At 36.7% G+C, this 26,190-nt stretch overlaps 1 long non-coding RNA gene across 2 annotated transcripts; it reads left to right on the plus strand.

The window, feature by feature from the left end:
• The first annotated feature begins 14,261 nt into the window (after window positions 1-14,261).
• Window positions 14,262-26,032, plus strand: LOC132686170 (uncharacterized). Of its 2 annotated transcripts, none has more exons than XR_009613472.3 (3): window positions 14,262-14,557; window positions 15,084-15,218; window positions 25,842-26,031. It is a non-coding gene; the product is annotated as an uncharacterized LOC132686170 (long non-coding RNA). The 2 variants fall into 2 exon arrangements; XR_009613473.3 differs by lacking the exon at window positions 14,262-14,557 and adding an exon at window positions 14,741-14,818 and having other exon boundaries at window positions 25,842-26,032.
• Window positions 26,033-26,190: the final 158 nt, after the last annotated feature.

The following is a 26,190-nucleotide window of genomic DNA, read 5'->3' on the forward strand; positions in this document are numbered from 1 at the left end:
GATGGACTTGACAGATATATTTAGACCTCTGCATCCCAAAGCAACAGAATATACTTTCTTCTCAAGTGCACATGGAACATTCTCCAAGATAGATCATATACTGGGTCACAAAACAGCCCTTCATAAGTTTACAAGAATTGAAATTATACCATGCATACTTTCAGACCACAATGCTATGAAGCTTGAAATCAACCACAGGAAAAAGTCTGGAAAACCTCCAAAAGCATGGAGGTTAAAGAACACCCTACTAACGAATGAGTGGGTCAACCAGGCAATTAGAGAAGAAATTAAAATATATATGGAAACAAACGAAAATGAAAATACAACAATCCAAACGCTTTGGGATGCAGCGAAGGCAGTCCTGAGAGGAAAATACATTGCAATCGAGGCCTATCTCAAGAAACAAGAAAAATCCCAAATACAAAACCTAACAGCGCACCTAAAGGAAATAGAAGCAGAACAGCAAAGGCAGCCTAAACCCAGCAGAAGAAGAGAAATCATAAAGATCAGAGCAGAAATAAACAATATAGAATCTAAAAAAACTGTAGAGCAGATCAACGAAACCAAGAGTTGGTTTTTTGAAAAAATAAACAAAATTGACAAACCTCTAGCCAGGCTTCTCAAAAAGAAAAGGGAGATGACCCAAATACATAAAATCATGAATGAAAATGGAATGATTACAACCAATCCCTCAGAGATACAAACAATTATCAGGGAATACTATGAAAAATTATATGCCAGAAAATTGGACAACCTGGAAGAAATGGACAAATTTCTAAACACCCACACTCTTCCAAAACTCAATCAGGAGGAAATAGAAAGCTTGAACAGACCCATAACCAGCGAAGAAATTGAATCGGTTATCAAAAATCTCCCAACAAATAAGAGTCCAGGACCAGATGGCTTCCCAGGGGAGTTCTACCAGACATTTAAAGCAGAGATAATACCTATCCTTCTCAAGCTATTCCAAGAAATAGAAAGGGAAGGAAAACTTCCAGACTCATTCTATGAAGCCAGTATTACTTTGATTCCTAAACCAGAGACCCAGTAAAAAAAGAGAACTACAGGCCAATATCCCTGATGAATATGGATGCAAAAATTCTCAATAAGATACTAGCAAATCGAATTCAACGGCATATAAAAAGAATTATTCACCATGATCAAGTGGGATTTATTCCTGGGATGCAGGGCTGGTTCAACATTCGCAAATCGATCAACGTGATACATCACATTAACAAAAAAAAAGAGAAGAACCATATGATCCTGTCAATCGATGCAGAAAAGGCCTTTGACAAAATCCAGCACCCTTTCTTAATAAAAACCCTTGAGAAAGTCGGGATAGAAGGAACATACTTAAAGATCATAAAGGCCATTTATGAAAAGCCCACAGCTAACATCATCCTCAACGGGGAAAAACTGAGAGCTTTTTCCCTGAGATCAGGAACACGACAGGGATGCCCACTGTCACTGCTGTTGTTTAATATAGTGCTGGAAGTTCTAGCATCAGCAATCAGACAACAAAAGGAAATCAAAGGCATCAAAATTGGCAAAGATGAAGTCAAGCTTTCGCTTTTTGCAGATGACATGATATTATACATGGAAAATCCGATAGACTCTACCAAAAGTCTGCTAGAACTGATACATGAATTCAGCAAAGTTGCAGGATACAAAATCAATGTGCAGAAATCAGTTGCATTCTTATACACTAACAATGAAGCAACAGAAAGACAAATGAAGAAACTGATCCCATTCACAATTGCACCAAGAAGCATAAAATACCTAGGAATAAATCTAACCAAAGATGTAAAAGATCTGTATGCTGAAAACTATAGAAAGCTTATGCAGGTAATTGAAGAAGATATAAAGAAATGGAAAGACATTCCCTGCTCATGGATTGGAAGAATAAATATTGTCAAAATGTCAATACTACCCAAAGCTATCTACACATTCAATGCAATCCCAATCAAAATGGCACCAGCATTCTTCTCGAAACTAGAACAAGCAATCCTAAAATTCATATGGAACCACAAAAGGCCCCGAATAGCCAAAGTAATTTTGAAGAAGAAGACCAAAGCAGGAGGCATCACAATCCCAGACTTTAGCCTCTACTACAAAGCTGTCATCATCAAGACAGCATGGTATTGGCATAAAAACAGACACATAGACTAATGGAATAGAATAGAAACCGCAGAACTAGACCCACAAACGTATGGCCAACTCATCTTTGACAAAGCAGGAACGAACATCCAATGGAAAAAAGACAGTCTCTTTAACAAATGGTGCTGGGAGAACTGGACAGCAACATGCAGAAGGTTGAAACTAGACCACTTTCTCACACCATTCACAAAAATAAACTCAAAATGGATAAAGGACCTGAATGTGAGACAGGAAACCATCAAAACCTTAGAGGAGAAAGCAGGAAAAGACCTCTCTGACCTCAGCCGTAGCAATCTCTTACTCGGCACATCCCCAAAGGCAAGGGAATTAAAAGCAAAAGTGAATTACTGGGACCTTATGAAGATAAAAAGCTTCTGCACAGCAAAGGAAACAACCAACAAAACTAAAAGGCAACCAACGGAATGGGAAAAGATATTTGCAAATGACACATCGGACAAAGGGCTAGTATCCAAAATCTATAAAGAGCTCATCAAACTCCACACCCGAAAAACAAATAACCCAGTGAAGAAATGGGCAGAAAACATGAATAGACACTTCTCTAAAGAAGACATCCGGATGGCCAACAGGCACATGAAAAGATGTTCAACGTCGCTCCTTATCAGGGAAATACAAATCAAAACCACACTCAGATACCACCTCACGCCAGTCAGAGTGGCCAAAATGAAGAAATCAGGAGACTATAGATGCTGGAGAGGATGTGGAGAAACGGGAACCCTCTTGCACTGTTGGTGGGAATGCAAATTGGTGCAGCCGCTCTGGAAAGCAGTGTGGAGGTTCCTCAGAAAATTAAAAATAGACCTACCCTATGACCCAGCAATAGCACTGCTAGGAATTTATCCAAGGGATACAGGAGTACTGATGCATAGGGGCACCTGTACCCCAATGTTTATAGCGGCACTCTCAACAATAGCCAAATTATGGAAAGAGCCTAAATGTCCATCAACTGATGAATGGATAAAGAAATTGTGGTTTATATACACAATGGAATACTACGTGGCAATGGGAAAAAATGAAATATGGCCTTTTGTAGCAACGTGGATGGAACTGGAGAGTGTGATGCTAAGTGAAATAAGCCATACAGAGAAAGACAGATACCATATGGTTTCACTCTTATGTGGATCCTGAGAAACATAACAGAAACCCATGGGGGAGGGGAAGGAAAAAAAAAAAAAAAAAAAAAGAGGTTAGAGTGGGAGAGAGCCAAAGCATAAGAGACTGTTAAAAACTGAGAACAAACTGAGGGTTGATGGGGGGTGGGAGGGAGGGCAGGGTGGGAGGGAGGGCAGGGTGGGTGATGGGGATTGAGGAGGGCACCTTTTGGGATGAGCACTGGGTGTTGTATGGAAACCAATTTGACAGTAAATTTCATATATTAAAAAAAAAAAAATTACCAAGTTCTTGCTAATGGCTCCCTTAGTTTAATATTTTAAGTTGTGTTAGATAATAAAAGAACTTTAATTATTCAGGAACTTACTGATTCAGATTTCTCTAACATTTGGCTTCCTAATGGCATTTTTGTTTTGCACTTTGTATGCTACTCCACCTTCACTAGAGAGAAAGATGATAAAGCTTAAAATTGGTCTTAAATTTTACTATTTGTCTGGGTCATTAGTTATATTTGAGTGAGAAAAAAACTGGCACTATTGATTTAAATTTTTTTATTTTTAAAATCTTTTTTAACGTTTATTATTAAGAGACAGAGAGAGACAAAGCATGAGCATGGGAGGGGCAGAGAGAGGAGGAGACACAGAATCCAAAGCAGGCTCCAGGCTCTGAGCTGTCAGCACAGAGCCCGATGCGGGGCTCAAACCCACCAGCGAGATCATGACCTGAGCCAAAGTCAGATGCCTAATTGACTGAGCCACCCAGGCGCCTCTAGCACTTTTGATTTAAAAGGCACTTGAGGTTACCCCCCAAATTTAATTGTAGGAACTTCCTGTGGCCTTCATCTGCATTAATAACAAGGAGATAGCTACCATATTATTACTGCCAAAAAGCCTGTAGGATAAAAGTGTCCAAGGTCTACCCAATGATCCACTTATTTTAAGCAGTAATTTTGGCAGTCTCTAAAAGCTGGAGTGTAGAGAGAATAAGGCATTAAGAATTTCTATCTGAAGGAGTTGCTTAGGTTCTCCTTTTACCATATTTTTAATGCATGCTGGATCTGTAGTGTTGTCTCTTTTTTCATTTCTTATACTGGACATTTGTTTTCTCTCTCTCTCTCTTTTTTTTTCCTTAAAAACTCTCACTAGTGTCTTCTCAGTTTTACTAGTCCTTAATTTTTTTTGTTTGGTTGATTTGTGTTTTCTCACTAGTTTCTGCTCTTATTTTTGTTATTTTATTTCTTCTACTTTTCTTGTATTTTCTAATTTCTCTAGATGAATGGAATGTTTTCTCATTTAATATTTGGTCTTTCTTCTTTTCTACTGTATGCCTTCAAGGCTATAAATTGTAAGGATTTCTTTGGCTAAATTGTATAAATTTTGAAATTAACATTTTCATATGGTTCAACTCCAAATATATTCTAACTCTGTTAGGATTTCTTCTTTGTTTATGGGTTATGAGGATATATAGTAAATTTACAAATATATGAGAATTTTCTGGTTATCTTTTATTACTGATTTATAGCTTAACTATATTGGGGTCAATAATGTATTCTATCTAGTCTGTATAATTTCATTCATTTGAACTTTGATGAGAATTGCTTTGTTGGTCCAGCTTGTAGTCAATTTTTGTAGATATTTTATGTGTGCTTGAAAAGAAAGTATATTCTTAAGTGCTTGAGTAGAGTGTCCTATATTTATTCATTTGGTCAAATATCTTGAGTATACTTTTCTGGTATTATATCCTCATTAAGTTTTTGTTTGCTTATTCTATAAATTACTAAAAGAGGTATATATAAAAAGCTCTCACTACAATTATGAACTTGTCTACCTCTCTGTGGTTTTGACCATTTTTACTTTATATATTTTTAGACCACATTATCTTCTCCAGTTAAAATGTGGTGGGGGGATAAAAGAAGAAAAATTGCTGCAAAGGTAACTCCAGTTCTTTTTAATAAATCAGAAATGTTGCTGGAAAAATAATTCACATTGTAGGACATTTTCCTTGCTGACATTTATTGTGGGTTGTGTTTTGTCTCCCCAAAAGAGATGATGTTGGATTCCTATCCCCTGTACTGCAGAATATAAACTTACTTGGAGATAGGGTCTTTACATAGTCAACCAAGTTAAAATGAAGTTATTAGGATGGGTCCTAATCCAATACTATTGCTGTCCTTATAAAAAGGGGAAATTTGGGCACAAATTTGTCCTTATAAAAAGGGGAAATCTGAACACAGAGTCATACATATATAGGGAGAAGGTGGCCATCTACAAGCCACTGAGAGAGACCTGGAACAGATTCTCTTTCACATTTCTCAGAAGGACGAAACTTGCAGATACTTTGATCATAGATTTCTAGCTTCCAGAACTTTAGGTAAATAAATTTCTGTTATTTAAGTCACTCAATTTGTGGTATTTTCTTATGGCAGCCCTAGCAAACTAATGGAACATTATAACTTACAAGGCAATTTTGTTATTTAAAATGAAAGGTATGATTTAAGCAGAGGATGAAAACCTTTCTTCCCTTAAAAAGGTAAAATGAACAAACTAATCTTTTATTTAATAGAATATCCTTTTGTAGCTTAGTAGTAAAGTTAATTTTTTTACCTGATATCAAGAGATATTTTGGTAGGTCAGTCTTATTGAGCCAAAGAAAACAATTCCCCTGTCCTCAGAATTGCATTTTATGATTTCCTAATTAAGGATGAGAAAGACAATTCTCAAGTTTCCTTCAGGGAAGATCAGTGCAATAAATATAATTAACTCTAACAGGTTTAATAACAAGCCACCAAATCTCATGAGCGTAATAGATTCAACCAGGGAATTATTGTAATATAGACTCAGTGGAATAATCACAAATTCAACTTAGGAACATCATGAATTACAAATATAGTGCAGGTATATTAAACTTTCCTGAAATTCAAAGTTTAAAGTTTAATTTTCTTAACAGAGATCTTAAGCCATGTTATTTTTGAAGTTATTTATTATTGGAAAGAGAGGGGTGTGATAACGTATGCCCTTGGCTGTCCTAAGATAATATCAGCAAGGATAACAATGTCTTCCTATAAGCTCTTTATAGTACCCTGCTAGAGAGGAAATATGAAACTGAATAAAGCATAGAATATGAATATGGCCCAAGAGAGAACTTCTTAAAGGCCACTTGTAGAATTTTGCCATCACATACACAAGTTTTCTTGTTAGCAATGTGGTGGTCTCTCTAATTCTCAAAAGCACCCTGCTCTGATATTGTGAGTATTTTGAGGCTCTTGTCTCATATGTTCAGATCAGTGCCTGCCTGGGATATACATTGATGGATATTCAACTGATAAATGAGATGAAGAGTGTAATTTCATTCCATCATTATCTGATCTCATAAACCCAGAGCAAGCTTATTCACAGTAAGAAATATACCTACCATCTGCAAACTCTTGATGATGATACCCAAGCTGATATAATAGATATGTAGATAATTGGCTAGATCAATGAAATATGACTTAAAGTACTTAGGTTTAAGTATTTTCAAGTCAAAATTTTAATGAAGGGTCATTCTACTGTTTTTTTGTTTATAGATTCTTAGAAATGAAAGAAAAAACTCTTGGAAGTCATCTTTAATCAACTTAATGAAGGAAACTCATATACATGCTCACCTAATTTCTTCCTAGACATTTCAAATGGTTTGAGTGATAGAAATATCACATATTCATTAGTCTATCCTACCATCTGATTGTTCTAGTTATTAGAAATGCTTTCCCTAGAGTGAGCCCCAAATTGGCCTACAGTTATGTCTACTCTTAATTTTGTCTCAAGGAGATATAAGAAATTCATCTTAGAAATGACAACTCTTCAGATATCTAAAGAGAACAATCATGTTTCCACTAAATCTATTTCTAATTATAAAACAAACATATTTCTATATTTCAATAAATGCCAGGGATACAGTTAATTTTCAGTGATGGGGTTGGAGATAAGTAGGGGCTGGAGAGAATAATTTTATTATAGTTATAACCTCTAGTAACTTGTGTCTAAGCTAAGCTTCACATGCCAAGTCCAAGGAATATTTCAGCAACAAGGCACACAGAGAGTCAGTTGGGATGAAAGGAAGCTTCAGAGAACATATAGTAAAAAGGTCTTAGATAATTTGTTTCTTTGTTTTCCCAGATTCTGTTTTTTTATTCTTCTTCATATTATTTTCAAGATTTGAGAAATAGTTGACATATAATTTTGAGTAAGTTTACGGTGTACGATGTGATGCTTTGATATATGTATATATTGCCAAATTATTACCACAATAAGGTTAATTAACCCACCTATTACCTCAAATAGTTACCTTTTTTGGTGTGTGTGGTAAGAACTTTTAACATTTGTTCTCTTAGCAACTTTCAAGCATACAATACAGTATTAACTATATTCACTATGCTATACATTAAATCTCCATTAGATGATTTTATAAATTGTCCATGTTGCCTGTAACCTTGTTCATAATTCTTCTATTTCTGACCTTTTAAATTATAGGTAAGGAAGATCGTTATTAAGTAATTAAGAATAAAATGTGGTGAGATACCTTCATTCAGTCATGAATTCCTTCTCTCTGTGGTAAGCAGGATTTATACATTGCCTATCAATTCCATTCTACCCAAACTTGGTTTTATTAAGAATCCCCTGGATGGGGTGCCTGGGTGGCTCAGTCGGTTGAGCGTCCGACTTTGGCTCAGGTCATGATCTCACACTCTGTGAGTTCGAGCCCAGCATCGGGCTCTGTGCTGATGGCTCAGAGCCTGGAGCCTGCTTCAGATTCTGTGTCTCCCTCTCTCTCTGCCCCTCCCCTGCTCATGCTCTGTCTCTCTCTGTTTCAAAAATAAATAAAAACATTAAGAAAAAAATTCTTTTAAAAGAATCCCCTGGATAAAAGGATGTGTATTAGTTCAATTAATTAATAATTTCTATAAAATAATATTTCAATATTTTAAATTTTGGTGCCTATTCCTGAAAGATAAATACCTTGACAATGATAACTGGAATGATATTTCTATGTGAATTTAATAAGTAGAAATCATTTTTCACTGTTCTAATTTCCATTAATAGCAACCTCTCTTTGTATGCACACAGTATTAATAATCTCTCAAATCTCCAGATTTTAGGAATAAACATTTTACATCCATATTATATAATAAAGATATAACCAGACTACTATTCCACTATGTTTATTTTTGCATCATGGGCATATGTTATCTTAGGCTACTAAGGCCACATAAAGGATGGGGACAGGGAAACAGTAGAAGGAAATTAAGGCCACATTTCAGGTCACATAAAAATAACCCTATATTTGGGATGCCTGGGTGGCTCAATCAGTTTAGCGACCAACTCTTGGTTTTGGCTCAGGTCATGATCCAGAGTCATGGGATAAAGCTCCAAGTTGGGCTCACTGCTGAGTGTGGAGCCTGCCTAAGATTTTTCTCTCTTGGGGTGCCTGGGTGGCTCAGGGGGTTAAGCATCTGACTTCAGCTCAGGTCATGATCTCATGGTTCATGAGTTTGAGCTCTGTGCTCCCTCTCTCTCAAAAATAAGTAAATATTAAAAAAAGAAAAAAGAAAGATTCTCTGGGATGCCTGGATGGCTCAGTTGGTTAAGCGTCCGACTTCAGCTCGGGTCATGATCTCGCAGTCCGTGAGTTCGAGCCCCACGTCAGGCTCTGTGCTGACAGCTCGGGGCCTGGAGCCTGCTTCGGATTCTGTGTCTCCCTCTCTGCTCCTCACCTGCTCGTGCTCTATCTCTCTGTCTCTCAAAAATAAATAAACATTAAAAACTTTTTTTAATAATAAAAAAAAAGGATTCTCTCTCTCCCTATGCTCCTCTCCCCCCCCAAGAATAATTTTTTTAATAAAAAAATAACCCTATATTTTTTCTTATATTTCCCTTGTCTTTTGATGCTGGCTCAGCTTATCTACTGATGCTGTTTCTGCTCATTATTTTAGTCTGTCACATGTGTACAGCCACAAAGCATGTAGTAAAAACCATTATATTTCTCTCTTATTTGTGGTTATCCTTCTTTTACTAACCAGTCTCAGTCCCGGCCACTCTAAACCCACCTAACTGTGTTGTGATTAGCATCAGAAAAATATATCCCAGCACCACCAATGTCTTTTGTAGAACATAGATTACCAAAGTTTCAATTGTGTACAAATGATGATGATACTACTTGATGTGATAGGGACATTCCCTCTGACGGATGATCATTACAGAAACAAAATTATCCAGAAAGCAAAGGCAGAGAAAGAATAATAAGGGCCCAGAAAAAAATCCTCAAGTTATCAGATGCTTAAAGTTTTATGTTTCAGAACCCAGTTCCTTTTAAAGTATATCATTCCTAAGACCTAAAGAGCTATGTAAACATGACGTATCAGTTTGAGTTCTAGGAATATGTTTAAATCTCTCCTGAAATATATAAAGTTCATATACTTGAGAATAAAAATATATGCAACATTCAAAAGCACATACACACACCAAATCTGTGGGCTGAAAATAAACAGTGAAACCTTTGTTGGGTGATGGCCATGCTCTATGTCTTGATTGATATTTGGATTGCATAGGAATATGTGTTTCACAAAAATCACTGAGTGATACACTTCAATTTATACATTACATATAAATTTTACTTCAAAAGAAAAAAATCTTAAGAAGATATAACCCCAGTTAGTGATATACATGCTGCAGTGTTTAGGGGTGAAGTGCACTGATGCCTGCCGCTTACTTTAAAATACTTTAAAAAGTCATGTGGATTGTTGGGTGACTACATGGTTAAGATATATGAATAAAGCAAGTATTGTAGGGGTGTCTGGGTGGCTCATAGGTTGAGTGTCCGACTTCGGCTCAGGTCATGATCTCACAGTCTGTAGGTTTGAGCCCTGTGTCAAGCTCTGTGCTGACAGTTCAGAGCCTGTAGCTACTTCAGATTCTGTGTATTCCTCTCTTTCTGCCTCTCCTTCCCCTTGCTCATGCTCTGTCTCTCTCTCTCTTTCTCAAAAATAAACATTTAAAAAAATTTTAAAAAGCAAGTATTGTAAAATGTTAAAACATATAGTACACATCAGTTTAAATCAAATAGTATTTTATTAACCACACAATACATATTAAGTTGTCAACTAGAAGTTTGGACACTTCTTTACTGTTTAGTGCACAAATGACGTTTATTTATAGACCCTATTTTGATTATCTCTTAACTTGTAAAATGCTGCCCATAATATTAAAGTTAGAAAAATAACTTTTAAGAGGTGCCTGGGTGGCTCAGTTGGTTGAGCGTCCAACTTTGGCTCAGGTCATGATCTCGCGGTTCGCGGGTTCGAGCCCCACATCGGGCTCTGTGCTGACAGCTCAGAGCCTGGAGCCTGCTTCAGATTGTCTCCCTCTCCCTCTTCCCCTCCCCTGCTCACACTCTATCTCTCTGTCTCTAAAATAAAAAACATTAAAAAAAGGAAAAATAACTTTTAAGTGTTTTTTAATCTAAAAAATGTGAAGAAACTATAATTAGTGGTTCTTCCCTTGGTTCGGACTATGTGGCAATAATGATCTCAAAATCTTAGTGGCTTATAACAAAGGTTTGTTTTTCATCTATAGTGGGGTCAGGATTGATTCAATATCTTCTTCAATGTAGAACCCATGATGAAAAAGCAGCCCTCATTTGAAACATAATAGTCTCATGTCAGAAGGAAAAAGAAACTGGTGGTGACTGACTATGGAATGGCTATTAAAGTTTCCATTCAGAAGCAGGACTATCATTTCCAGTTATATTTCAATGATCAAAGAAAGTCACATGGCCATACCTGCTACAATGAGCACAGACATTTCATCCTCCCATAGGCAGGGGCCCATGGAAGAGGCAATGAATATTTTGAGCGAAAATACAGTCTATTGCAAAGTAATGTAAGTTTAAAGTTTCATCAGAAATTTATTGAACTTCTGTGTGCTAGCACTTCTATAATTAAGGAAACATGTTCAAAAAATGTTTGCTGAGGAATGAATTTTTCTGTATTGTGTCTTTCAAAATTTATGAAAGAATCACAAATTATTCTATAGGGTCCAGGAAAAAAATGTAAATGACTAAGATAGCAGGGCCTGGAGTACATGCTTTATTATTATTATCATCTTGCATTCTAGCATGGCACATTGGTTACAAGTGTTGAGCTAATATTGATACATTATTATTAACTGAGGTCCATAGTTACATTAGCATTCATTTTTTTGTGTTGTACAGTCTCATGGGTTTTAACAAATGCATAATGTCATAGTATATCCAGGGCTTTAGTATCATACAGAATAGTTTCATTGACTTGAAAATCTCAGGCTCAATATACTCATCCCTGACGCCTCCCCCTGAATCTCTGGCAACCACTAATATTTTTACTGTCTCTATAGTTTTGCCTTTTCTAGACATCATACAGTTGGAATCATACAGTATGTATGTAGCTTTTTCAAATTGGCTTATTCCACTTAGCAATATGCATTTTTTTATTTTTTTAAATGTTTGTTTATTTTTGAGAGAGAGAAAGAGACAGAGCACGAACTGGGGAGGGACAGAGAGAGAGACGGAGACACAGAATCCGAATCATGCTCCAGGCTCTGAGCTGTCAGCACAGAGCCCAGGGCGGGGCTGGAACTCAGGAGCCTCGACATCATGACCTGAGCTGAAGTCGGACACTTAACCGACCTAGCCACCCAGGCGCCCCTAGCAGTATGTCTTTAAGGCTCCTCCATGTCTTTTCTTGGCTTGATAGCTCATTTCCTTTTATCACTGAATAATATTCCATTGTATTGATTACCAGAGTTTGTTAATCAATTAACTTACTGAAGAACATTTTGCTTGATGCTGGTTTGGGGGTAATTATGAATAAATCTGCTATAAACATTTCTGTAGACATGAGTTTTCAACTCATTTGGGTAAATACCTATGAGAATGATCGCTGGATCATATGGTAAGATTGTGTTTAAGTATTTATTTTCTTTTCTCATAAATCTGCAGGTTGGCTTGGGTTTAGTTGATCTTACATGTATGTGGTTGGGCCAAGCTGGACTCACCTGGGTCCAGTTAGGTTTGGGTCCAAGCTAGGATAGGATTGGTCCCCTCCAGATATCTTTTTCTGGGATTAACAGCTATCCAGAATATGTTATTATGGCAACAGCGGAAACATAAGAGGTCAAGGTAAGCCACACAGACTCAAGGTCTCTGCTCATGTCATGATCATTAACAATCCATTGGCTAACAAATACATGGCCAAGACCAAAGCCAGTATGTCAGAGATGAATACTGTATTGATTTTTCTGGGAGACACTGCAAAGTTACTTTGTAGTGGAAAATCAGAAGGGAGTAAAGAATTGTGAACATTAGTTCCATCTATTACACTAGCCCATGTGGCTATAAGACCTAATTTCTTTGAGTCTCAGTTTCTTCATCTATAAAATATGAACAATTTCAAGTAACCACACAGAGTTATTGATATGACATTGTACATACAAATATTTCTAAATTTTATAAAGCTCTATGCATGTCAGGCATTATTAGAGAAAAAGGGTTGTTGCTATTAAAATGATTGCTTTCAGGGATTAGAGGCACAGAAGTCAATTGGTTTAGTTAACAACAGCAACAACAAAAAAAAGACTTTAGATATCTTTCAAAAATAATCACACTAATGTGGGTTTCCTTACTGGATATTCCAATTGACTGTTTAATAATATTTACACTAGAGATTAAAAAAGAAATGGAGATGAAAGGGGAAGGGAAATGTTAGAATTTTGCATTTTAAACACTAAGGATATCAAACTGGTATTATCTGCTCCTTACAATGTGGCATTTATTAACTTTAGTACATGTTTTATCAATATTTTTTCCAATAGAAAGAATGATTTCACTGAACCATTCTCAACTACCTCCCCTTTCCTTTTCATCAATCTACTTGAGCTGGTATCAAGATCCTTTCAGTCTTTCCCAACCAGAGCATCCATCAAGATTCAGTCTCTAAACCAGTTTTATTTCTATCTACTCACCTATATATCTCTTAGTACAAACATCAATCTATTCATTTGTTTATCTATCCCTTCACTCCCACATGTATGTCCATCCTTCTAGCTATCCCTTCACCTGTACGTCCATCCATCATCTGTCCATCCATTCGTCCATCCAATATCTACACAATATCCACTGATACTGAGCCAGACATAGGAATACCAAGATAAAGATACTGCCCTAGCAATCCGGTACAGAAACTGGTAAGAAAAATTACATCACAATGTGACAAGCACCATCAGAGATAAGTATCACAGAGCACTATGGTGGTAGAGGAAACTCCTGTACTTGGAGAAAAGAGATACTGGAATTTTCTAGGTGAGGTGATATATTTGCTGAATTTTGAGGCAAAAATAGTGAAGAAGCAGTATAGGAAATAGAAGAAAATGAGATGAGTCTGGAGAAACTGTATAGTTTGGCCTGGCTAGAATGCAGAATGAATAAATCAGAGATGACTCTAAAAAGGTGGACACAGATGAGATGGCAGATGGTCTTTCTTCAGTTCTGGTTTAGAATCTTATGAAGAAAGCTGCTGGATTTCTATCCACCTACATATTTTATTATCTTGGTTAGGTGTGCTTTTTTTCAAAGGTACACTATTCTAGTTTCCCCATTTTTCAACTGAGGATGTGGAGACCTCATCTCAGATGTATTTTGACAATTTTAAAAGCATCTTAAACAGCAACCTAACTAATGCAAGAGGAGGCAGGTATCATTAGTTCTTTCAAAGAAAATAAAATGCTGGGTAATTGTTAGATACTCATCTAATTCTTCCTCTTCCACAACTTTTGCTTCTATATACTTTGTATTTATTAATAACAGTATTCGTGCATCTGCAAGGGTGAAAAAAAATCACCCTAGTTCGAACTAATACTTGAAGAAATTATAATCAACTATACATCTCTAACTGGTAGCATTAACATCCAAGCTGTGGTGTATCATTCTTTGGCATCAGTGGACTGCTTCTAAGTTGTTTAGGAGGTTTCCTGAATAAATCAAGGACTAGATGATGTGGCAGGGTGGGATGAGGGAACAGAGAAAGAAAAGTTAAGTGTAATAATGGAGTCCTGGCTTCTGAAAGGTTTCTTTCTCCCTGCTCATGAAGAAATATCTTCCCTCCTGTCCCTGCATTGACTCCACGAATTCGGCTTCCCAATTAACAACTTATTCTGCACCTGACACCTGAGCCACCCAAGGAGGATGTCACTTAGCTACGCTCCAGGTGCAGCCCCTGCCCACCCCTGCAGGCCGTGCCTCTCTCATTCCAGCTCACTGGCTCTCTCTGCCCAGCAAGGACAGCCATTTCTACTCCGCCCATCCCCACGGAGCCAATAAACAGTGTTCTTGGCCCCGCCCCTGGTCCTGACAGATAAGCCTCCCAGCCAACCAGGCTTCGAATCTTCTTCCTCTAAGGCACGCCCACTCTCTCGTTCCCCTTGTTGCCCCAGCACTGAGACCCACCTACAGTCTGCAAAAGAGAAAAGTGAGCTAGTGGAAAGTTACCTGCCCTTTCATCCAAGGAACATTTATTGAGCGCCTGTTGATGCCAAGTCTGAGAGGGGAGGGGGTTGGGTGTGAGTTGGGTGTGGGGAGATGGGGTGAGGAGTAGAGGGAACATGTTTTTCCCAACTTCAGTACTTAGCGCAAGAGGAGAGAAGTAAACAAGGGAGTAGCTGTTACATAAGGAAAGTGCTGGAGGCTCTCAGTAAATATCAAGTACAATAGTCCCCCCTTACTTTTGGTTTCAGTTACCTGCTCTCAACCACAGTCCAGAGGCAGATGATCCATTTTCTGACCTATCATCAGAAGGGCATAGTAGCTTAATGCTAGGTCACAATGCCTACCTCATTCACCTCACTTTGTGCATCACCACAGGAAGAAGGGTGAGTAGAGTGCAAAAAAATATTTTGAGAGTGAGAATAATATTCATATATTTTATTACGGTGTATTATTATAATTATTCTAATTTATTATGAGTTGTTAAATTCTTACTGTGACTAATTTATAAATTGAACTTTACAATAGGTATGCATGTATGGGGGGGGGGGGGGGAAACAGTATATACAGGGTCCAGTACTACCTATGGCTTCAGGAATCCACCAGGAGTTTTGGAACGTATCCTGCAGAGATAAGGAGGGACTACTACAATCTTGCTAGACTAGTAAGTTAGGGAAGGTTCCTGTAGGAACCATCATTTGATGTGAGACCTGAAGAATGAAGAAGCTAGCTGGGCAAAACGAGGTAAGGAACTGAGGAGAGAGAAGAGGGGACAGAGCTCCAGTAAGAGAAACAGTATGAGGGAATGCTTCTGTTGAGAGAGATCACAATAAGTTCCAAACACTCAAACACCAGTTTGGGTGGAACATGGGATAGTCCAGCAAGAAAAAAATGGAGGTGGACAGGAAACCAGAAATCAGTTTCTGGAGAACTCTATAAGACACGGACTACACTTTATCCTAACAAAAAGCTATCAGAGGTTTTTGAAGTAGCAAAGTGTCATGATTAGATCTAAAATTTACCAAGATCACTCTGATGATGGTGTGGAGAATGTATTGAAAGGCAAGACTAAAGGAAGGAAATCAGTTGGTAGGTTGGTGTTGATCCAGTAATGTGAACTAGGATGGTAGCAGTGGGGATGAAGAGATACAGATGGATTTGAGAGATACTTTGGACATAGAATTAACAAAACTTGGATGGAGTGGCAGGTAATTGAAGATGAAGAGTCCAGGATGACTGATTTCTGGCATCAGCAACTAGATGGATAGTGATCATAAAAGTTATCTCTTTCTCTCTTCTCCATGCCTTCACCACTTTTAAAGCCATTATCTATAGCTATTATCTACTCCCTTTAGTGATTCTCATTTGTGTAGAGACTTGATTGCCTTCCCAGATTATAAATTCCTTGAAGATATGGACACCATCTTTTTCAGGTTTTCTTTTGCTTAGACTGCATCACAAAGGATCCATTTGAATGATCAAATGAATGAATGAACTCAATGTTTTGAGCCTCAAAACCAGAAAAATCAAAGTTGCCAGGGCCCAAACTATAGATGAACTTGAAGCTCTGAAAATTAATAGGCTTGTGGACCAAGAAGAGTATCAGCCAAGGCCTGAACTTTGAGAAATATATCATTTACATAAAGGATTAGATTACTAAATATTTTAGGCTTTGTGGGCCTAACTCTGTCACAGCTACTCAACTCTCTAAAGTAATACAAAAGTAGCCATTGACCATACATAAACAAATAGACATGGCTGTCTTTCAATAAAACTTTATTTACAAACACATGGGCTCAAATTTGGGGCCCATGGCTCATAGTTTGCTGACCCCTTTTCTACATCATAATTTGTAGATTTGAGTGCTGCTTTGGGATAAGGAGTTGGCTTTGTAGTACAAACAACCTTGGAAAATCACAGAAGTGGCCTCAAGTCCCCTCCCCCTAAGTATCTTTGTGCCTGGTACAATGCCAAATATATAGTAAGTGTCTAGTAAATATTGAATCAAGGTCACCTGCGAATGCAATATTAAAGAATCACAGAACCTGGTAAGACCTCTCCACCAAAAGCTCTTGGCAAATAACAAGGAATCAAATGGTAACAACCAAAGTTATCATTTTGATATCTGGCTTTTATTCTTCTTTATTTTTCTCATATACTGTGTGTCAGATATTGTGCTAGGTTTTTTAAATATATATATTCACACAGGATTATCATAACAACCTTGAAAGGAGGGTACTTTTATTCCCACCTAAAGAATGAAGATAATAAATGCTATGCTTTGCATTATGCTCCCCCCCCCCAATGATATGTTGAAGTCTTAACCCTTGTTACCTTAGAATATAATTTTATATGTGGAAATAGGGTTATTGCAGCTGTAATGATTTAAGTGAAGCTGAAGCCATACTGGAGTAGAGTGGGCTCCTAATGCAACATGACTGATGTCTTTATAAGAAGACAACTATGTGAAGACACAGAGACAAGGATAATGCCACATGAAGACAGACAATTGGAATGATGCTTCTACAAGCCAAGGGACACCTGGGGCTACTAGAAGTTAGAAGAAGGCTTGGAACAGATCTTTCCTTGGGGCCTTCAGGAAAGCTTGACCCTGCTGAAATCTTAGTTTTGAACTTCTAGCCTCCAGAATTATGAGACAATAAATTTCTGTTCTTTTTATGCCACCCAATTTTTGGTACGTTCTTATGGCCTAGGAAACTAATATACTGAGACTTTTAAGGAAGTTTTCACTTGTCCAAGATCACCCAGATAGTCTGAGACAGAGTGAATATTCAAACCCATGGTTGCCTTTTTCCCAAATCCATGTTCTTTTGCTTATACTGAGATGAATCAATTTTTGATCCTACTTTATGATGATAAAATGATATAACATAAAATGTTGATATACACCAGAAAAGTGGCTCTCTCTTCTCACTCTACACTATTTCCTATGGATGATATCTGTCTGTCTGTCATTATCTATCTATCTATCATCTATCTATCTATCATCATCATCTATCTACTGATTGATTTCTCTACCAACACTATCTTTAAAAAGAATGTTTCTAATACTTTTATAATCACAAGCTATAAGTTCTACTTTTCACTCCCTTCTTGCCTCACCCTATTAATTTTTTGTACTATGTTTAAGTAAACCATCTTAATCTATTTGTGCATTTAAGAAATTTATCTATGCATATGTCTTTTAAAAAAGCTTCTCCAGCACATACCTTAATGAAGATTTTTATTATATAGTTAATAAATATCTCTAGGTGATATTTCCGGGAAATGAGGAAATGGAAGGTGAGAAAAAGTAAATATTTTGCACCTTTTAAAATATATTATCTCCAATCCCCATTCCAATCCCAAGAGGCAAGCATTTTTAACTCTATTTTTGGAAGAAGAAATTCAGGCTCAGAGAAGGTTAAGAAACTAGTTTCAGATCAAAGCTAGTATGTGGCAGAGCCAACATTCCTCCCAGGTCTGTCTGGCAGGCTGCAAAGACCACATTGTCCTCAGTTTATGTTAGCCACATGTATTATTCTCCCCTCTTTCCCTCGCCATCTTCAGGACATTATTTCCAAACTAACACTACCTTTCCCCATTTCCTTCACAAAGATTCATTTTCCATATTCACTTATATCACTAAACCCTTGTCGCTCCTTGCTTAAATTGGCCAGGACTAATATTGTGAAGTATGTAGATATCCTCTCAGGGATCTCCTTATCTTTTGATTGTTTGGCAAATGTTAGCAAGGCCTTGTTCAGTATCTTGGAAGTTGACAAACACACCCAGCATTTTCTCTTCTCTTACATTCTTAGAGACTAAGGTGCTTTTCTCCTGTATGAGAGGCCCACCCTCTGGTCCATTGGTCCCATCCCATTTAGTCTCTTTAGGGATATTCCTGGGTCTCAGATCTGTATCTTAATCACCCCCTCCTCCCCTGCTGCTTTCTCTCTGCTTACTAATAGTCATTCTTAAAAAAAAAAAAAAGTCCTTCCTTTATTCTGTCCACTCCTCAAGTCACTACCAAATGGCTCTCTTTCAATCTATTTCTTCCAGCCCTTAAAAGGAATGTGTGTAGTCTACAGTTTCAACTCCATTTCTTCTTCAACTAGCCCACATTGGTCATATTTTGCCCCCATTTTCCACTGAAGGTGCTCTAAGACTACATGAAAGCCTCTTAAATATCAAAGCCAATGCATGCTTTGAGGCCATTATCCTACTCCATTTTTCTGCTGCATTTAAAGTTTTTACTATCTCATTCTGCTTAAAACTCTTCCCTCTTTTGGTTTATGGAAGATTGCATCCACCTATGCTCCTCTTGATTTTCTTCTTCCTCTGCCTTCTAACACGGCCCGCACTGTTTGTCTCTCATTTCATGCTTTCCTGAGAATTCTTCCACTCCGATAGCTTCAACCAACACCTTTACTCAGAGCTGTTCATCAGAATTATATAGCTGATCCTGTCCTCACCCGACCTCCCCTTCAATATTTTCAAAGGACTTTTTCTTAACATGAGTTTTGAAGAAAAAGGAAAAATTTGCTATCAGACTCACAAAGTAGAGAGAGAGAGTATTCTGAGCAGGCAGATGCAAATCATATGCAAAAATAAAAAGATATGAAAGATTAGTGCAGATTGAGAGGGATGCAATCAGTTTAGTTGAGCTACAGCGTGAAGTGCAAGTGGTGGGCCAAAGGCAGATAGTCAAGGGTCAGATGATATTAGGTTTTAGCCTGTGTATGCATGGTGCACCACTGTGGAATTTGACATGGAAAGTGGCTACCATGATGGCTCTGAATTCTAGAAATTTCACTAAGTTAGGAGGGTGAAAAAAGGCTGAGACTAGAGGTAGGAGACCAATGAGGTTGTATCAATAATCCAGGTGACAGATGATGATGGAGTGAACTAGGACAATAGAAATGGCTTGGAGAGTGGGGACAACAGGATGAAGAGAATCAAGAGAATTTCATGATTAATCAAGTAAAAGTGTACATAAGAAGATGGACTCTAGGATGACGGGGTTTCTAGTTTGGGTAACTGGGTAGATGAAAAGCTATTCAGCATAATGGATGATAGGAAGTGAAGTAGATTTACTGGTCAACATTCATTCATTCACTCACCAAACAGATATTTCCTGAATGATTTCCATTTTGGGCACAAGTTTGAGATGCCTTAAAATATTCAGGTTTGAGATGTTTAGCAAACTCGTAGAGAAAGGCACCTAAAACTCAGAAGAGGCACGTAAAAGACACCTAAAACTCTGCATTGTGTTGGTGTTATTAACAACATTGTGATATATGTTCTTGTGGGCAAATTTTTGCCCAGATGTTCAATTAACTATATTGTGCAGAAAGTATTAGTGAAATGAGAATTAGTTCAAATGTCTAATAATCCAATACCATGTTACTGATATTACTTTCTTAAATAATATCCTTTAAATTTGTGTTCTTGTACAATTAGCATAATTTTTTTTTCCAAAAAGAACAAATGTGCAACTGCATAATTGAGTAGTATATGACTGGTTTATGAAAAACTGACATAGAATAAAAGGTTAAAAAATCCTCTTCATAAGCATTTTTATTACCCCTGAAGGAACTGCTACCTTCAGCATCTTTAGGAGTGTACTTTGAATTTACAACATTTTATATATGTATAATACTTATTCATTGTTGATAGCTTTATGAATACTTACATTCCTTTTTGGGAAACGGGCAAAATTTACAAAGAACTTAAATATATGTATACTTTTTGATCCAATAATCCAACTTCTGGAAATTCAACTGTTCTAAATAATCCAACCATGAAAAAAGCTATATGCATGATGATGTTTATCGCAAGTTTATTTTTATTTTTTGAAGCAAAGGAAGCAATCTTGACATCCAAGTTCATCTATATGTATTCATTAAAATTATGGTTAGGAAAATTATAGAAAGATATGGAAAATGTGTATTATAGAATGATAAGAGAGAAAAAGCAGAAAAATTTTTAAGTAGATTATAATTACAATTATATAGAAATATATATATATATATATATATATATATATATATATGAAAAATAATGGGAGTAAATTTGCCAAAATAGCAACAATAGTTATATTTGAATGGGGAAATTAAGGATTACTATTTTTAGTTTTCAAATTATCTATGTATCAGAGATTGATCATTTTTGTTTTCCCAGAAACCACTGGCCCCTTTTCTGGTAAAAGTGCCCTGACTTTCCCTAGGGAATTGATAGTTCCTTCTCTGAGTTCAGGTGGTTTTAGTGAGGTTGATGCCACCCCTGCCAGGCTCATTAGAGGCAATTAGGTCATTAGAGGCAATTAGAGCCAATTCTAGGAAGTTTATTGGAACTTTTGGAAATGATGCAGGTTCTTTCCACTGTGACTTGCTAAGAAGATAGGATATAAGTCTGGAGCTTCAGGCAGCACTATTGTCATCATGGGGGTAGAATCCATCTGTGAAAAGAGCCAAGACAGAGCAAAGCAGAGATGAGATGGAAGAAGGAGACTGAAGCCTGGGAACATTGTTTGAGCCTCTGGAGGTAGTCATGTCTAATGTAAAACTACTCCTGGACTTTTCAATTACACGAGCTCACAATTTTTTTTTTTTTTTTTTGTAAGCCAGATTTATTTTTTTTGTCTTTTAGTTTACAACACAAAGAGCTTCAATCACTTCAATCACTAATAATCAGATCATATTCATTTTATGTTTTTTTATTAATTTTTTTTAATGTTTATTTATTATTGACAGAAAGACACAGAGTGTGAGCAGGGGAGGGGTAGAGAGAGGGGGAGACACAGAATCCAAAGCAGGCTCCAGGCTCTGAGCTGTCAGCACAGAGTCCAACACGGGGCTCGAACTCACAGACCACGAGATCATGACCTGAGCCAAAGTTGGTCACCTAACCAACTGAGCCACCCAGGTGCCCCCCCTTTTTTTAATTGTGTTTAAAAAATGTGTTTTTTAAAAAATCATATGCATCAATACACATTCCTGAAGCATTCTAAATAAGCATTCTGAAGTTTGAATTCATTTATTGAGCTGTACTAGAAGCATGGATGAAATATTGATATTAATTTCAAGATTCCAGAAAAAAGATCTTGACTTTGCCCAATCACATTGCCCTCCTAAAGTTACTAAAGTATTTAAACAGAGGGAAGAAATACAAATGGACTTATTAGAAATTGGGCTAGTGTTTGTAATTCCTGGCAATAGACATCTCTTTGTCTCTCTGGCACACTTCTCCTCCTAACAGCATCTCCTACTGTTTTTTTGGGAACTACTTCCCCTTCCAACTCTCCCAGGGGATCAGATTATCTAAATTAGGCCATTGGGGCCCTTTTGGGATTTTTTTTTAATACAAATTAAGGAAAGAGATTCTTTTTTTTTCTCCAGAGGGAAAGCTGAAAGATGCAGGTGTTCAGATTCTAGCTTACAGAAGATGCTGGTCTGAGAGAAAGAAGCCAATTTGCTGAGGAAAGCAGGGGCAAAAGACAGTCCAGAAGGCATATTTATCCAGTTATAGTCACCCCCAAGGATAAAATAGCTACATTCCTGCCCTTCCATAGTTTGATTGTATAAGGCAATAAATTCTTTTTCTTCCCCTAAGCTACTTTCCACTGGATTTGCTCATTTGCATCAGAGAGTCCTGACTAAAATTATCTCCAGTGCCATGCCCTAATGACCTAGGTAGGGTCCTGTGGCCAAGCGTAAAGGCCACTGTAGATCTGTCCTTTCCCTAAATCCAAATCTTGGGACTTGCCAACTTCTAGTCAATGGCATGTTGCTGGAGACAAAGCCACCAAGCCAAGGATATGCACTTAGGAATATGTCTTAGTGTTTTGGGGCTGCTATAACAGAATACTCTAGACTGAATGACAGCAGAAACTTATTTCTCACAGTTTGGGAAGGTTGGAAGTTCTAATATCAAGGTGCCAGCAGATCTGATGTCTGGTGAAGACCTGCTTCCTGGATTATAGATGGCCTTTTTTCACTGTGTCCTCCCATGTCACAAGGGAGCTATCTGTTGTCTCTAAGAGCACTAATCCCATTCATGAGGGGTCCACCCTCATGATCTTTCCAATGGCCTCACTTCCAAATACCCTTACATTGGGGATTAGATTTCAACATATGTATTTGGGGAGGGAGCATGAACATTCAGTCTATATCAGTATGAATGACAAAGACAGAAGATAATGCAACATGACAGGACATATTTCCAATAGGGAAGCCTTCAGTCAATGTGCCCACTTAGTTGAATAGAAGGAGTGGGAGGGAGGGAGGGGGAGAGAGAGAGACAGAGAGAGAGGTTAAGACCAGTCAGCTGTGAAGAGGCAGATTCTTAGCTATAAAGAAGAAGGAACTAGAGATACCAGAAGGCTGACTGTGGTTTAATTTACCCAACCATCTACATGGCACTAATAAATGGAAGAAACAACAACTAGGAAATATGGTTCAGTCAATGACTTGGAACCCAACTGGATTAACAATTCTTTCTCCTCTGGGAAAGGGAGAAAGGAAAAAAAAAAGTGATAGAAGAGAGGAGACAAAGGTAGAGAATCTGATGGAGGTTGCCTTCCACCTAGTTATGTGGCTGTTAAGCACTTGAGATGTGGCTAATACAACTGAGGAATTGAATTTTTAAACTTGCTTAATTTTAATTTTAAAACTGCAGTAGTGTAAAATATTTCTCCATTAAGCACAGATTTATTGTTTTGGTTGGATCATATTTCACTTTAACCACTGTGTTGTCTCAGATTTTATTACCATAGTATAGTGTGTGTGTTAGGCCTGTGTGTCATTTCTAGTATTACACATAAACACATCACTGATCTAATCAGTGTCAACCTACTGATTCCATTTGAATGATATTTTTTCTAATTTTTTTTAACGTTTTATTTATTTTTGAGAGAGAGAGAGAGAAAGAGAGAGAGAAAGCACAGGAGGGACAGAGAGAGAGAGAGAGAGGGAGACACAGAATCCAAAGATAGGTTCCAGGCTCTGAGCTAGCTGTCAGCACAGAGCCCGACACGAGACTGGAACCCACGAACCGCGAGATCGTGACCTGAGCCGAAGTCAGATGATTAACCGACGGAGCCACCCAGGCGCCCCTGAATGATATTTTTTCTAAGCACCAATGTAATGTAATGCATTTATCTGAATATTTTATGCAGGCAGTTTGGGTTATAGTGGTACCTATGTAAATTATAACTGGTAACTAAATTGAAACACATTATTGTAATTATAATACAATTCAATTATTTTTCCAGATTAAAAAAATAAGGATGGATGGATTTTTAAATTTAAAACAAGGGCGTAATACTGATGTAGAGTCAAATGAAAATGCAAACGCTAGTGCTATGCCCAGAAAAGTAAAGAAAAAAGATAGATCGAAAGAAGGAAAGCTGCAAATTTCACACTGAATTGCAATTTGCTGTTACAAAACCCAAAAAAACCAAAAAACTATTTGTCACATAAAAAGCATTTTAAAGATAAGAAAATGGACATGGTCAACAAATAAATAGTAAATTTGATCAATAGTCAAAAGAAGATCAATGAAGTTAATTGCCTGAAAACCATGATTAAATGACCAACAAAACATTCTTAAATGATTTTTAGCAAGATCTGAGTTTGTAACATTGTTCAGCTATAAAACAACTTGAATTCTTGTGTGCACCTGCACACATGAACACTTTTAGATGGAGAGATGGTATAAAAAGTTATGTGTTTTAGAAATCTTGTTAGAAAATTATGAAGAAAAGACTAAAACATGTATTTTACAAAAAGCGAAATATCTCTAGTTAAAGCCACCAAATAATTTTTCATAGCATACGAGAACTTTCTAACAACATCAAAGATCAACTGATTCAAATTTTAAAAATTGCTAATGAGAAACTCATTTTTTTGTTCCTTTTTAATATATATTGAAAATACTTGTGCCTAGTTTTCAGAAGCACAGTATGAAGTATCATGGATACAGTTAAAATTTTTCAGTATATATGTGCAAATGAACATGAATCATTGTTGGTTTATGAAATGGTGAAAGAAGTAGGAGACAATAAATTTAATAACTTTGTGTTCTTTTCATTTTGGTTGAATAGTAGAAGAGTTTTATAAAGATTTATTGTGCGATTAACTAAATTTTTTGGAAACAGAAGCAATGCTTGCTAAATATTTAGTGATCAAAGATGAAAATGTCAGTGTGTTACTGACTTATGATTTCTCACTATCATGTTTCTCAAGGAACACCTAAATTTGAAGCTCTAAGGGGGGGAGAGAAGTTATATGAGACCTATAAATCTGCAAGCATTTATGTTGAAATTGAACATTTTCGTGATATAAATCAATCCTAAAACTTGTATACTTTCTCTAATATGGACCAAAATTGTATAAGGTTTTATTCATGATTGGCAGTATTACATAAATTAGCTGGATAAACTGCAAGAAAATTTTGAATAACAGTTTAATATTTATAAATTTAGAGTTACTTTCAATTTATATAAAATCCTTTGGAATTTGATACTAATCGTACAAGAGTTAGTGAGTTTATTTAACTTGGACAAACATGATTCTGAACCTGAAATATATTTGTTTTAAAGTCAAAGAAATTCTTCTATAAAAGATGAACCAGTTTTAGAAATGTGAATGGAGATATTAAAGGGATTTGATGTTTTGACAGTTGACTCAGTTATTGCAAAACTCTTCAACATGTCTGGATAGAACAACTTGGGTATATAAATCTGCTTTTTCCATTGTAAATTTTATGAAACTCAACCACAGATCAAGTTATTTCTGAGGAAAATTTTGCATCTGCATTGAGATGTGGTATACCTGCAGAATACACATCAGATTTCAAAAACTTAGTATGACAAAAGGAATGGAAAATACTCAATAATTTCATATTGATTGCATATTGAAATGATAATATTAGAAATATATTAGATAAATAAAGCATTATTGAAATTAATTTATACCTCTTTTTACTTTTTTTGATCTGACTACTAGAAAATTTAAAGTTTCATATGTGGATTGCATTAAACTCCTACTGGAAGCACTGGTTTAGAATGTGAAGCGTGTGAATGGATGACTATCCCTTCCATGATTGGCCAGCTCTTGGAGGATGGAATCCACAGATTGCTGATCATTTGCTTCCTGTACATTACTTTGATGTAAAGGTATTACATGAAAGAATACTTTTCATGTAGTAAATAATCAATAAATGTGCTTGCTAAATTTAATTTAATTTGGAATGAGACACTACTTTCTGAGAAGCTACTTTCATCTTGTGGATGTTAATATTTATTATTTTTTTATTTTAGAGAGAGAGAGAGAGAGGAGAGCATGAGCAGGGGAG

Source organism: Panthera onca, chromosome F1, assembly GCF_046562875.1.
Source record: "Panthera onca isolate mPanOnc1 chromosome F1, mPanOnc1 haplotype 2, whole genome shotgun sequence".
NCBI lineage: Eukaryota > Metazoa > Chordata > Mammalia > Carnivora > Felidae > Panthera > Panthera onca.